The following is a 15699-nucleotide window of genomic DNA, read 5'->3' as shown; positions in this document are numbered from 1 at the left end:
AATCTATTCATTCTAGAATTAAGTACATTTTCAACAAGAACTCAGTCAGACTTTATAGTGTTTAACTTTCATTGTTGATGTATAGCACAATTGTTATATGGATATAATCACCCTGTAGTCAAGATAGTGTAAGATTTGAATGACATTGAACGTGCAGCCACTTGAGAAATCTCACTATCAGAGATCCCGTCCTACTGATGTAAAGTGTAGTGAGAGCTACTATACATCCAGTGATAGCTTATATAAATAACAATAATCTTAGTCTTATCTGTGTCTGTGTCTGTGTCTGTGTCTGTGTCTGTGTCTGTGTCCGTGTCTGTGTCTGTGTCTGTGTCTGTGTCTGTGTCTGTGTCTGTGTCTGTGTCTGTGTCTGTGTTTTCTTGCCGATAGTTCAACTGCCATTGTCGTAAAAACTGCCATACGTTATAGGTGTGAAATACTGATATTTTATTAAATGAATATGCGAGTATAATAAGGCACTATCAAGCAACGGGTGGGAGAGGGTTGTGTTTGCTTCTATTAGTACCACTATAATTACATTCGACAATTGTATGTGGATAGGGAAAATTGGGTCAAAATTGCAACATTTTAAAATCCGCTAAGAAAGCAGAAACTTTGAGTACTTTGGTCCCGGAAGACAAGTGACGTCAAACGCTGTACTGACTTGTATGGATCTCGTGTCAATTTATTGTCAATTTCCGTTACTAGAAACCAACGAGATTGGAGCACATAACCCAACAACAGCGAAGGCACACACGTGCTGTGAGTTTAATGTTGTTTTTTGTATTGATTCAAGTAAGACCTCATATACAATGCCTATATCATCAACAATACTCAAGTATTACTGATTGCTATATACACAAATAAAACGAGAAAAAATGAATCGATTTTTCGAAGAATTTATGCTTTATTTTCTCAACATAAAGTGAAACAAACAAAACAAACCATTTACAGATTGTCTGTAGCTGTGTATTGGAGGCTTAGCAATAGCTCACAACTGCAAAATGTCTATCAAACACCTAGCCTTAAAAGAATGACTGATGTTGGCCCATCTGAGTCCCCATATTAGTTATCCTTGTAATTGAAAACACCTGGAACGATACGGATTTAGCCTTGAACTAGTAATAACAATGGTAATGAAGTCTATCGTTCTACATTTTCAATCTAGTGATTGCAATCAATAAATGTTAACATACACATCTTGCCAATACCAAAGGCATTAGCCTCCAAGTAATCGATCCCTTATTTAAATTTTGATATCATTTGCAAATTTGAAATTCTTGTACATTGATATAAAGCTGGGTTTTACTCAATAACGTATCAAACTTTGATACATCTCGAGAGATAACTGAAAGTCATTATCCTGTTAATACCTCCGACATATATTAATTGTGTATTTACGATAAAAGTCTTTCGTATTATTTTAAAATACATATTCATCCGACGATGCACATTAAAACAATAACGTTAGTATATGAATTAGATAAATTGACAAACACAGCAGATTATTCACTTAAAAGATAGTAGATTTGTCTCTTCATATCACGAATAAAAGTAAAACTCAAAGTCTTCCACATTAGTGTCCTGATCATCCATCACCGTGGTGCTGGCATTAGCATCATTGACTACAAATATATATATAGAATACCATGACAACATAACGATCAATCACGTTATGATTTACATCAGTTATGACGTCATCTCACAGTCTGTGGATAGTTGGGGTTTAGAACTACATCAGAATACAATATATACATATTTTGACCCGTTTTGTTGTGTTTTTTTGTTTGTTTGTTTGTTTGTTTGTTTGCTCTGTCCCTGTGTGTGTGTGTGTGTGTGTATGTCTGTCTCTGTGTGTGTGTGTGTGTGTGTGTATGTCTGTGTGTGTGTGTGTGTGTGTGTGTGTGTGTGTGTGTGTGTGTGTGTGTGGAGATCAAGACGTATAAGTTCTACTATATATGAATACAGCAATACATGTACAAATGAACCCTTTGCTGAGAGCAATTGTTACTACTCATCTATGCACTAGCTATTTGCCTAAATGCAACCATAATGCATCTCGTTGAGTCATTCAGTGAAGATAAGGAGTACATCTAATTGAAACCACAATGGTCGACTATTTTTGAGTTGTTGTCATGACACACTGCTCTTTAAATTTGTCATTGTTATCAAATAATGCATGAAAAACATCAAGATTTACACAGTTCACGATTTGTAGGTTTGCCAATCAATATTTGACATGCATAAAGATATAACATGTACGTATACGGCAGATAGTTACACATATAACCAGTGATTTGTATTGGCTGATCGAAGCTATACACACCAACTTTATTGTTAACACATTAAATTTATGACAATAATTGTCGCTTATATATGTTAGATGCCATGTTCCATTTGGGTGTGCCGACATTGATTTCGTTTAAAAAAATTTATGCAGCAGGTAAACTGCATGTTTTCAATAGACTAGTAGTGGTTTGGAAAAGAAAAGATAAGACAATAATTATGTAAAAGTTACACTAAAGTTTAAGCAACTGATTATGGTATATTAACAGTAAGACCGATCGCCATCCCACAAACGCCCCGATGTTTGTAATGTCCGTGAACGTTTTCCCAGATAAATCTATGAACTTACTTATACTGAGAAAAAACTTTTTAAGATAAATTACAATTTACACCGTTATCTCTTTTAAAAATGAGCTACATGTAATAGCGTGAAATTCTTCTTCTTTTGAAAATAAATTCATAAAAATAAACAGCAACCACATATAAGACACAGTTCCATATCTTATTTCTGTGTACCAAATAGATGAAAGTAATGTTGTTTGAAATTCTAATCCAAAGGTAAAAGTCATGTCCGTTTTTCTGTATCACCTACAGAGTCTAGAAATGGCTCGATTGTGTTAACTAATCCCGCTGGTCAATGTTTGAAAAAGGTCAAGGTTTTAATAGAACTTTAGTTCCTTTTGATACAGTAGTAGATGCTTAAATGGAGTTTCTATGTACTAATGCTTTTCACGTTACAACAAATATGCCATGAAGTAATTTTTGAAGGTCAAGGCCAAGTATGATAACATAAGGGTAGACACTTGATTTAAGTCTCTATCTCTTATGGTTCCTGAGCTATTGTACAAAAAGTTGATCTTTACACCAAATATGGCTGCCATTCGGTGAAATGTGATAAGAGCACCAAACATAATGCATGTGTGTATCTCCCCTATTCTGTATTATCAGTGCACACATATTAAAAGAATTGACCTAATCAATATACCACAAAGCGTCTGCGATAAAATGCCTTGGAAATGACTTGATTTTGATAATTGACCCTGAAGATCAAGGTCAAGGTTAAGTCTTGAAAAGAAATTGCACTTGATAATATGGGGTAACCACTTGAATGGAGCTTTCGACCGTAAAATTCACTTTTGCTCGAACACGGCAGTCATTCCGTCAAGATTGATAATGTCGTGAAACAATGGCCCCTACAGTATATGCATCATCATGTCACCTTTAGGCCAGGTTTGAATGAAAATAGATATTACATGTCAGAAAATGGCGTATTTTACGGACGAACGGAACCCATTGGGTTGGGAAGGGTGGGGTTAACTAGCCAAAAGCTAAAGAAACACTTGATTGATATTGTGTGTTAATTTGCTAGATAATTCCTTACAATATAGCAAAGCTGGGATATTTGTCATAAAATCTTGTATCTTCTTTACGGATATTTCTTATTTACGTCTTCTCCAGCCAAAGAAGTAACAGAGTGACTACATGGTCGGCACATACACTCCTTGGCGGACTTCGCTTCAAACTTTAATATCTTATTACGTAGGCGAGGGCATCGCAACCCGATAGTGACCGTTCTTTCTTCAAAAGCTTCACAGCACTGGCAGGCATGTTCCAATTCAAACATGTTTTTAGGTGAAATCCGAGTATATGATGTACAGGAGCCGCGACATCCGTAGGCGGGGAGGATTCTGGGTATGCAGCCTTCGTGAGATACAGTGTATCTGGCCAAACGACGTTGGCAGTCTGTTGTTACCATGACAATACAAAAAGACACTATAAGGAAGCACTCTATGAAATATACTCTTGCCATGGCAATGTCTTCTGACCTTTAAAAGGAGATTGGAAAAAAAATATTATTAAATGCCATGGTCACGAGCAGAATGTTTCCAAATTATTCACGACATAGTCATGATATTGCTAGTTCTTAAACAACAACGTAGCCGTGAATCTAACTAAAATTGGTTTTGTAACAGAAGAGGCCAGGGTCAGAATCAAAACACAGTTAAGAAAATTAATTAGTATAAAGAAAATAATGTATGAGTGGGAAATAAAGACACAGCCCGTTATAACTGTCATGAAACTATTAAAGTCGACTTAATTATTTGTTATGCATATTAAACAGTGATAACCATTATTTTTTTTATTATCATAATGACGAGTACGGGGATACTTGTAAAAAATATATATTCATTTCTTGTCAACTTTATGCTCAAATATATAAATTCTTAATTATGAGATAACAGGCTTTTGAAGGAAATGTCGACACAGGAAACAAACATTACCTCGTAAATGAATATTTGATAAACTGATACATCTTTCAGGTAACATCATTATTGGTAATCGAAAAAACACATCAGATATGTGTTTTGAAATAGACCGCCATTTATCAATTATTTATGATATGATCAAATCAGTTATCTTTTTTACATAATCCACAGTTATATTTTAGCTGACTTTCTTTCTAATCATAAATATTGATGATGCTGCAAGTCGTTAAGTTGTAGCAAGGGCCACCGTTACTACACTTTTAATAATTTAAAACCTCTCAAATAACGACAGACATCGTATTTAATTGATCTTTTAGAAACATTATCGGTGGGACGTCTCGTAAATTGTGTGCCATTTGCAGTACCGGGATTCGGTGCATAATTTAGTGAGCGATTGCCTTCAAACTACTAGTATTCATAAACATAAACACACACACAGACACACAGACACAGACACAAACATAGACACAGACAGACAGACACACACACACACACACACACAAACAAACAAACAAACAAACACACACACACACATAAATAATTTAAAACCTGACATGAGTCTAAAATTTGATAAATATATACGTGAAAGTAGATTTATCGAAATCGTTGTTGTTTGCAAGCGACGTGGCTGAGCAAACACGTGTTTCGATTCAATGAACGGACCGAACAATTTCCATGATCATTATTTCATCCTTGATTTACCACATGTCTTGTTGAAATAAACGTTATAATGTCATTGGTCACGTGAGAATACCACTTTATGTGTCAGTCTTGTGGGAATGTTGTGATGTAAATGTCAAATTAGTTTTTCATCTATAACATGTAACATTTGGATGACCGGAATGTTTTATACTCTTCCCGCCCAGTAATATTCTCTGCACGAAGTCTATCATTTGTTCGTGCTTTGACTTTAAATAAACCATTACATAAGAAAGGTCGCAACGAGAGTCTGTCGTTTATAAGGTCCTCACGAATTTTAGAATTCGAAGGTCCTCACTCCGCATTCCTAATTTACAAGACTACTTGCGATCGTAATGCATTATAATGAACAGTTACCTGCAGGACTGGTGTCTAACATCAGGAAAACAACGGGAAAATAAATTGTCTCGAATCACTTAAAAAAGCCTAGCTTTGACAAAAGCTTCATATATGCTTAATACCAGGGGACAGTTTAAACGCCGTTGTCAACAATGAAGAGTAGTCGTGTCGGCATCCTACAATGCTATCAGAACAGCCTGTCATTAAGTGCCAGATCAGAAACAAACGGATAGTATGTATCCTTTAAAATTGTGCAGAAATCGGTTTCTATTCATTGTAACTTTTATAAATTGCGGGCACTTAAACATCCACGCTGAGGTCTCAACTTGTTTAACCAATATTCCATTGTAAACAAGATGCTGTGATCACAATCATAGCTGAAACCGCAATGAAATATTGCAACCTAATGTAGACCAAAAAAAATCACCTACCTTCAATTTTTTTAATCGTTTATATTCACCCAATTGATCTTTTCAAACGCTAGCCAGCCGTCAATTCTGTCTGATTTCTACTCCAGAGTCAGGAATTTAGTCTTGAAAACTTGTAGAGATTCTGCTTTAAGTGCTCGCACCTTCAACCACTGAGGACGATAACAGTCACTCCGTGTCAAGAGTTTATAATATCAGAACTGTTGGAAAGAAAGACCAGGAAATTGAAAGACTCCACAATGGTAGCTGTTTTAAACAAACATGCGTACGTCATACTTCCATCGGCCATTTCTATTACTTGCTAGCGTAAATCGTGTTTTTTGTACGTTGTTAGGATTGAAAATAGTGCAAGCTGTACTGATAACGATTTTGTCAATAATTATTACGTTTTATATCAGTTGCTAAGCCATAAACACTCAATAACTAATAAGTTACAAAAACAGCACACCAGCAACCAATCAAAACAACCGAGAAAGCAAGCAAAATAATGCATTCATATAATTAAACAGCAACGCAACAATTTACTTGGGTGTGACGATTTATGATACAATGCAAGCATAAACGAAGACTAAAATGGCGATTTTGAGAAAATGTCGTTGTTTACTAACCAAGGATTGATAGTGTTGCGTTAGTCAGTCTTCAGTTTCATAGTTTCACATACTTTGATTTTAGACCGCATGAGACGTCGGAAATGAACATCACTTTGAATAAGAGGTTGCTATCGGGTTTGTGAAAATGTATTTCCGTGTTCTAGACACGAACTTTGGTCACCGACATCAAGAACAGACAGTTTGGGAGGGAATTTTGACACCTACGGGTATATAGGGTCTTTAAGACGAAGATACCGTCCCATGCTAAAGTAGCTACATAGAGTTCAACAAAAGCAGACATTACTATTCTGTTTGTATATCTTGACATGACCATACTCAGAAGGAAATTGTTATTTTTTATTTACACGAAATACAGAAAGCAATCACAGAAATTTAATTTGCTAGAGGTGTTGAATTCCTTGCATCTTTAAATTTAGATTGTCTTGAAACGTTAGCGGCGAGAGCCGCCATAACTAGCGTGAAGTAGCATAATAAGTATGGCTGTACTTCATATATGTTACATGCCAAGTAGGCTTGTTTGCGCAAAGAGTGCGTCACATACAGTAATACATGAAAGCATTGAACCGCCTACGTCTGAAACAGAGAGGTACAATATTCAGTTTTGTTATAGATTTTAGATTTACAACCCACGTAGTAGTTAAACAATTCAAAGTGGCTTTGAATGTTCCTAAAAGTCTTCTCCTTATCACACTTTCAAACTAACAAATATTGATAAAGAACAATAGCTCTGATATAGATTCACGCGATGCTTTTATAACTTTGTTTATGTTTGTGAAAGTTAGTCATATGGTATTCAATGATATAACTTACTGCCACAGATATTATCAAACTGATAAGAACCTACATCAGAGGGACCCACTGTTGTTTTGCATCAATGTTCTAGTATGCCAGTTTCATCAAGTGATAAGGAGAAGACTTTTCGGCACCTTCAAAGCCAGTTTTAATTGTCTACCACCGGTAAAACAACTTTCTGATCAGAGGCATCTCTAGAGAATTGCTGCAAGGGTTGTAAAACCGACCAATGTACCGAATGTACTTTAAAAGGACGACGTGTTTTCCTTATATATACATATATTAGGATAACAAACCAAAACGTTATTATGTACAATGTAGTAATGTTAACTTTCAAAGTAAATAATGATAGCTAATTGCCAGGAAAAAAACTAATAATGAGAAATATCATACAAATTTTCCCATTAGCTTGAAATTACATTTCCTTTCCTTGTACAGTTCAATGACCAACAATCGACGTAACTTTTAGTAATTCAATGGAGTAAAGTGATGTAATTAGTGTTTGAGAAATGTAGGCGTATATGATAATTGTTACTGCTACTGTGTATTTTAAACACACACTCACACACACCGTGGCTGCTCTTACGAACAAAAACATCTATAAGATAAAGAAATATGTACGTATACACTTATATGTTCCGTTTCCTTCCATTTTATTGCACATTGCGGTATGTAAACAGAACGAGTGTGACAGAAATTCTAAACCAAAGCTGTTCGTTATCGCACGAACGTAATATGATATTGAGAGGAAAGGCTCTATCACTATTACGCCGATGCGTTTCGAATTTAAGTTTCTTTCAATTTACATACTTTACTTCTCGGGACGCTCGTCTTTATGAACTGAATGGAAATTGTCTTAATATGAAACTTAATCATGTTATGTAATTTGTTTTTTTAGTTTTTTGTCAATGTTTTGACTAATCTACGTTTAAAAAAATATTAATAGATTACTAATAGATTGATTCCGGAAGAACAGCATTTAACTTCATTACACATCGACGTTCTTACACAAGCTGTCATTGGTCTGAATCGAATCACATGACCTTCTTTAAATAGACCTTTGCCTGCGCGGTGATATTGCACGCGCGTGCTGAGTCTAATGCCCGGCACTAATTTTGGTAAAGAGTGCCAACCCTTGAGCAGGCACTAAATTGTGATATTGCTCTCACTGGCATGTGCTATTATTTTAATTGTTTTATTGTTGTATTAAAAGAGACCAATGCACAAAACTTCTTGTAAGACACGTATTTCCCATTTGTTATCATTAAGGGTTGTGGCAATTAGCTATAAATAATAATAATAATAATAATAATAATAATAATAATAATAATAATAATAATAATCTTTATTTATACTGGATAGTTCTTTAAGCATATAAACACTTGTCTCCCAAGAAGTCCAGTGAGGGCCATCCCTCATGGGTTCAGTGTTAATGCAGGAGGAAACCGGATTACCCGGGAAAAACCTGCGTTGTTCGGTAGAATCAAACTGGACGACAGTCTTCTTACTTACAGCGTGGTAAATTTAATCAAACCTTGAATGGGGTTCGAACCCTAACCGCAGTGGTAAGAGGAAAGTGGTTTAACCACTCGGCCACCGACAAGCCACTAACCCACTAATTCAAACTTGGGAAAACGGTTGTGAAAATTGCTATAATATCTTATTGTTTTTGATTGGTAAGCTTTCTGGTCGACCGTTGCTATAAACTACACAATATGGTAAGAAAGTAGAGCCGAGGTAACATATACAATCAACTGAAAGAATTGTTAAGAGCAGCAAATGAGACAATAGATCAATAAATTATAATATCTAATAAGATAAAATTAATCTATAATTATATTTATCTTCTGACTACTCTTTACAAAAAATGTTTCACGTAGCATATGACGACCATATCCCATTGACTGCAAAAGCAGTAAGGTTGGATATCGACGTTTTCCACACAGCTTGCAAGAACTCGTCTGACATTATCAAGAGACTGGGTTTATACGTATACTTATTTTAGTATTACCAATGTTAGTTACGCGAAATTGACAAATATTCTCATGCAATCACATAACATTTGTCACGCCATTAAATTACAGTCAACTCCACTGCAATATCATTATGTTGGAAAAAATGTAAAAGTAGTATGGTGGGAATATTTCGGGGTAGTCACCCAACTTCACTCAAGTGCAGAGATAGTAAGCTGGGATTAAACTGCAAACACTCACTTACTCACTACTTACTGAAAGTACTCGCAGAATTCTACTTACTGAAGGTACTCGCAGAATTCTACTTACTGAAGGTACTCGCAGAATTCTACTTAGTGAAGGTACTCGCAGTATTGTACTTACTGAAGGTACTCGCAGAATTCTACTTACTGAAGGTACTCGCAGTATTCTACTTACTGAAGGTACTCGCGGTATTCCACTTACTGAAGGTACTCGCAGTATTCTACTTACTGAAGGTACTCGCAGTATTCTACTTACTGAAGGTACTCACAGTATTCCACTTACTGAAGCATACCTATAACCATTACTTGCAATTGATTTTACTCAAACAGGGTACATATAACTTATGAGCGATCTGATGACGTCATTTGTTAAACGTTTAAATATGTCGTGGAACTCCCTACTATGCATTCAACTACAATGCCAGAAGACAATTACAAAAGTCTTAGAAGGCATGCATTAACATCAAAATTATACTAAATTCGCTTAATTTGCTAGTCTAAAAGTAAGAAGCTACTTCAAATATCCTAACTGGGCATGCCAACGGACCAAATATTCTTTACACATTCATCAGATCACTATAGTCAAAGTGCGGTTGTCTGAGCGTACAACTGTAGTACGTTTACGCGTCACATTTGGAATAGAATGCTGGTAGTTTTAGTGGACTTACATTCAAGACAGGAAATGAAACATGTCGGGCTTAATAAACATTATGAAAGTCCTGAATTCAACACACCAATGACTGAGAAATGAATGGTTTGCGATAACATAATTGCAATAACATATCTAACACCTTAAAACTATATACTTGTATTATATATAAAAGTCGTCATCACTGCCCTTTCGATCATTTTAAAATACTAGCTCGTAAAATCCACTCTCTTGTGACCTGTATCCCGTAGGTGTGCAAACACTGTAAAGCAGCAAGAAAAGCCTTTCGTATACAAAGGAAATAGCATTGCACCGATCGAAATCTTTCAATCAATATCGCGATATTCCTGCAAGGAATATAGGTTACAATTGACGCTATCGCTAAACAAAAAACGAGGTTTGCATCTTTATTTTTATCTCTTCCTGACATTTTCACAACCATTTTAAAATGGATTTTCTTTAGACATGATCGGTTGATGTGTAAACGATGATCGGAAATGAACAGTCTTACCCTACAACGACATGAACAACATGAGTGCAATGAGTCAGATAGTAATTGCAACACGGTGTATGACTTTCAATATGGTGTCCTTAATTTAGGATTCGATCGTCGGAACAACTTCCCACAATTAACCTTCTGTCATCGTACAAAGCACATGATCAGTCGAGTCACGTACACATAGAATTAGTTAAACTGTTGGGTATGACAAGAGTGATACAGTAAGTTATTTCAGCGGCACAAAATAGGGATGTCTATTTACTCTTTCTTAAGAGAAAGTTATCGGAAATTTGAGTTTGGGCAAAGTAAAAGTAAAATGAAGCAGCATGTCATTCATTGAACAGAGATTGTCTTGCATTTGTTCCTCTCTACTAATCTGTTTATTTGCTACGAAGAATGAGTTTTGTCTTCGGATTCTGTTCTGTCGAGTACCATAAAATCTTTCTCTTGTGTATCGACTTATTTTCGTTAAGGGATGAACAGAGTTTATGGATGTTGAACAGTGTTATCTCGCACTCCAAATACGCAATACCATTATTTCTTAGATCACCAAGAAGATCATTTATGTCAAACTTGTAGAAAACATGTATTTCTTTCATTTCATTATTATCCATTACAGCTGTAGCAAGTTTCAATAACTCAGTATGAGGACAAACCAACTCTCTTTCTAATTCATAAATATCACAATTCAGATCAATTTTACACAAAGGAAGATTAGTTTCCAAGCACTTTCCAAGATTATTAGTAACTAACTTAAAGGCATTGCTAGGTATGTCTTGGAAGTCCATTAACTCATGAACATGTTGAGGAGGTTGTTTGAGTAGATCCAAAAACATTTCAAATAAGTAATTATTGAAATTTCCAGTTGAATGGGCATAATATTTACTGTCCAGTTCATTTTCATGCAAAGGATACAATATTAACATATTGTATATTATAACGATCATTAAGTCGACCATGTCGAGAGATACAACATATGGGAAATGGTAATGAACTCGATAATGCATTATAAGCGTAAATTAATCTAAATGATCACGGTAGAGAGACTTTAGAACCATTAAAGATTTGGTTATTGCTTCATAGTCATAGCTAATATGGATAAAATGATGTAAAGACACTACGCTTTTGGGGAAGTGGGCATCTCGCAATTTCGTACATTCTATTCCATCTTCCAACGTAAGCCCTTTATTGTGTTAACATTCTAAATATATTCTCATGCTGCTGATGTGATAGTACTAAGAGAAATAGCCTCAAATTCCACACGTTTCATAATTTCATATATAATATTGTTTGTATTTTCATCTAGGCCATCCATGAAGAAGAGGAGAGCTTTTCTATTGTTATTCAATACATAATTAAACAACCTTTTCCTTGAAAGTTGTATTTCTTTACTCCCATTAACTGTCACAATTTCATATTTTACAGACGTCTGCACATAGCGGGCTTCCAACAATATATATATATATATATATATATATATATATATATATATATATATATATATATATATATATATATATATATATATATATATATATATATATATCCCTCCCTCTATCTCTCTCTCTCTCCCCCTCCCCTTCTCTCTCTCTCTCTCTCTCTCTCTCTCTCTCTCTCTCTCTCTCTCTCTCTCTCTCTCTCTCTCTCTCTCTCTCTCTCTCTCTCTCTCTCTCTCTCTCTCGCTCGCTGTCTCTCTCATAAGATATATTATGTGGTCATCTGTTCTATACCATCTTCATATGTTCTGTATCATCTGCAACTGGTGGTTAAGAAGTTGTAACTTTAAAGTAACAATTAACGCATCTACATACTTAAATTGCACCTAGTCTTATACGTTATTTAGTTGCTTAATATGAGAAGAAACGATTTAACATTTAAAGTTGTGACGTCATTGTCGTGCAGTATTTACAGTAAACATAGCTATTATTTAGTAGGACAGCTATATGAATGCCTTTCGTTGGTAATAAGAACGGATGTTATAATTCCGGTCAATATATTTGTTTTTCTTATACAGGAAGAACAAACGAACAGTGTTTGCTGAGATGAATTCACCTCAAAGCCATCTACATTATAGGTAGATATACAAACACATTATATGTATCATTATAGCTGAGTAGGAGAAGGACGAATACTCCATATATCGATAGAAACAAATCTGAGAGGATATAGGCAAATAGTTATTTTAGATGAATTAAAACCAATGGCCTCCAGCAAAAACACAGAAAGCTAATTGACTTTGTGTAAACCAGTATTCCCTTTTCCTTTTGATATAACATGAATATTGTTATTAAATGTACTCCTATTGACATATTGTGTACTCTCATTTTGCAATAGAAAGGAGTTCCCTTTTAGTAGATTAGTTTGCATTATGTCAGCAAATTCAACGAAAATCATGAAACATGAAACAAAAGTTTGTCTGTTTGGACAAAATTCTTACTAACATTGCTATATTTTATCGTCTGGCGCAACAAAAATCATCTCAACCCAACTTTAATTTCACCGACACTGAACCATTATCGGTTGAATGTACGAATGCAACACTAAAGGTAAAACTAATGTTTGTTAATTCATTCTGATATTTTTGAGACAGTCAAGTGACTAAAATGTAACAACTGCACTTGAGCCAAACGATGACATTTAGCAATGTCTTTGAGATGTTTGTCCGGATAGATGATAAAATGCAGAAATGTTGGTAAGATATTTTTCGAACCAGACTACGTTTTGTCTCAGGGTTTGTGATTTTCGCGGTGAGATAGGTAGTATGATATGAAAAGAAGGTACACATCATAACCATTTTCACCAAAACTAGCCACTATGAGTAAAACTCGTGAGTTGATAAAATACATGTACATACATGACAACGTACATCTCGCTTCCTGATATTGACAAATGCCCTTAAAGTTCAAGGTTAGGTTTCCTACTCTCATAAAAGTTTCAACGGAGATAAAATAGATTTAGACACTTGAACAAAATTCACAAGTATGTAGTTTCTGTGTTATTTTACATAGTTTGTATTCTACGACAAAAAAGGTTGTCCTTACCTTTAACAAAGTTTTTGAGGTTGCACGATGTTGACGTTTTGCCTCTAATGCCAAGTTGCAAGTTGCGTATTTTCAATTTAAACCTAGGCAATATGGAACCGGTGGAGAAAGTTAGAATAAAATCTTGCATGTATCAACTATATATCAACGATATTGTATATAAATAGCGGATTTGTATGGCAAACTTGACCGCTATTCAGTTAAATCTGACAAGTGATATGCATATGTCCTACACGGAATTTCATCATTGTGCCTAGTTTGAATCATTCCACCGTGTAAATAAATAGGATCTAGAGACCGCCTATTAATGTTTAAACACATGTAATTTGTTTTCAGAAAAGTCAAACATATGCATTCATTTGATGTTGTCGATGTAATTATGCGTTCGTCTCATCCACACCTTTCTGTATTCATAGCATTAATTATCAATGGATTAAGATGACTTTGAAGTAAGTTTTCCCGATAACAGTAAATGCCTGGCTTAGGAATATAATTATAAAGTTCAATCGTTGTAATGAAAAGAACCTCGTGTTTTTTGGAGGCCTCCCCGCTTGACTTTTTCTGTAAAGGCATATTTAAAAAAACAGTATCAGACAACGTTGATAGTGTACGACCGTAAACGATATCTGATAACTCTATGTTACAGTAACGAAGGGGAAAAGAATTGATTAAATGGAATAACATCAATGTTTTACTTTACTTTTGAGGTATTTTCGTTACATTCTCTTCAATCTTGAATGAACATAGCCTTCTGTTCCCCAATGAGTCCTCAAATTTCACGAATCCTTACCTTTTGATACTCTATTTTATGCCTTAACAAGCCAGTTTTTGAAATCTAGAAACTGACATTCTTATTTTAGATGTACACATCAGATATTACTTGCCAATTACATTTTCCCTGTCTACCAATTATACAGACTTTGACAATCGATACATGGTGTAAGACAGTAGGAAGGTATCGTTATTTCATTGGTTGCACAGTATTTCAGAAGACAAGAGTCGTAGTATGTATGTATGTATGTATGTATGTATGTATGTATGTATGTATGTATGTATGTATGTATGTATGTATGTGTATGTGTGTATGTATGTATGTATGTATGTATGTATGTATGTATGTGTATGTGTGTGTATGTGTATGTGTATGTGTATGTGTATGTGTATGTGTGTGTGTGCTTTTGCACGTGCATGCTTGCCTGCTGTCTGCCTGCCAGCATACCCACCGACCCGCTCGTCCATTTGTTTGTTTGTTTGTTTGTCTGTCTGTCTGTCTGTCTGTCTGTCTGTCTGTCTGTCTGTCTGTCTGTCTGTCTGTCTGTCTGTCTGTCTGTCTGTTTGTTTGTCTGTTTGTTTGTTTGTTTGTTGGTTGGTAGGTTGGTTGGTTGGTTGGTTGGTTTATGTGTGTGTGTTTGTTTTTTTGTTTGTTTGTTTGTTTGTTTGTTTGTTTGTAAGCATGTATACATGTAGGCATATATGAACATAAATATTCACAATGTATTGGATAAAAACACAAACTTTTAAGAACAATTCATGGACAGGAGGATACTTCAATAGTCAGTGAACTACAAACCTGCTGAAGTTACTTTAATATGACAGTTAACTCATATCGATAGTTCAAGATCGTTATAATTTATTGAAATCCTCATGTTCAATCTCATATCATTGAAATATTAATATGAGCATTGTTAATATGACAAATCCTCTATACATTTGTACATTAAAACTGCCACAACTGTTAGTTCCAAAATTACGATAAAAAATGATGAGTGTTTGAAGAAGACACAAAATTTGACTGGGAATTGTCTGTTAGATAAAACCATTCCTCCAGCCTGTAGTCAAAATTTAGGTATTTGATTTCCAGTAATTCACAATT

Source organism: Glandiceps talaboti, chromosome 4, assembly GCF_964340395.1.
Source record: "Glandiceps talaboti chromosome 4, keGlaTala1.1, whole genome shotgun sequence".
NCBI classification, from domain to species: Eukaryota; Metazoa; Hemichordata; class Enteropneusta; family Spengelidae; genus Glandiceps; species Glandiceps talaboti.
The sequence above is the reverse complement of the archived record's forward strand: the minus strand, read 5'-3'. Positions refer to the sequence as shown.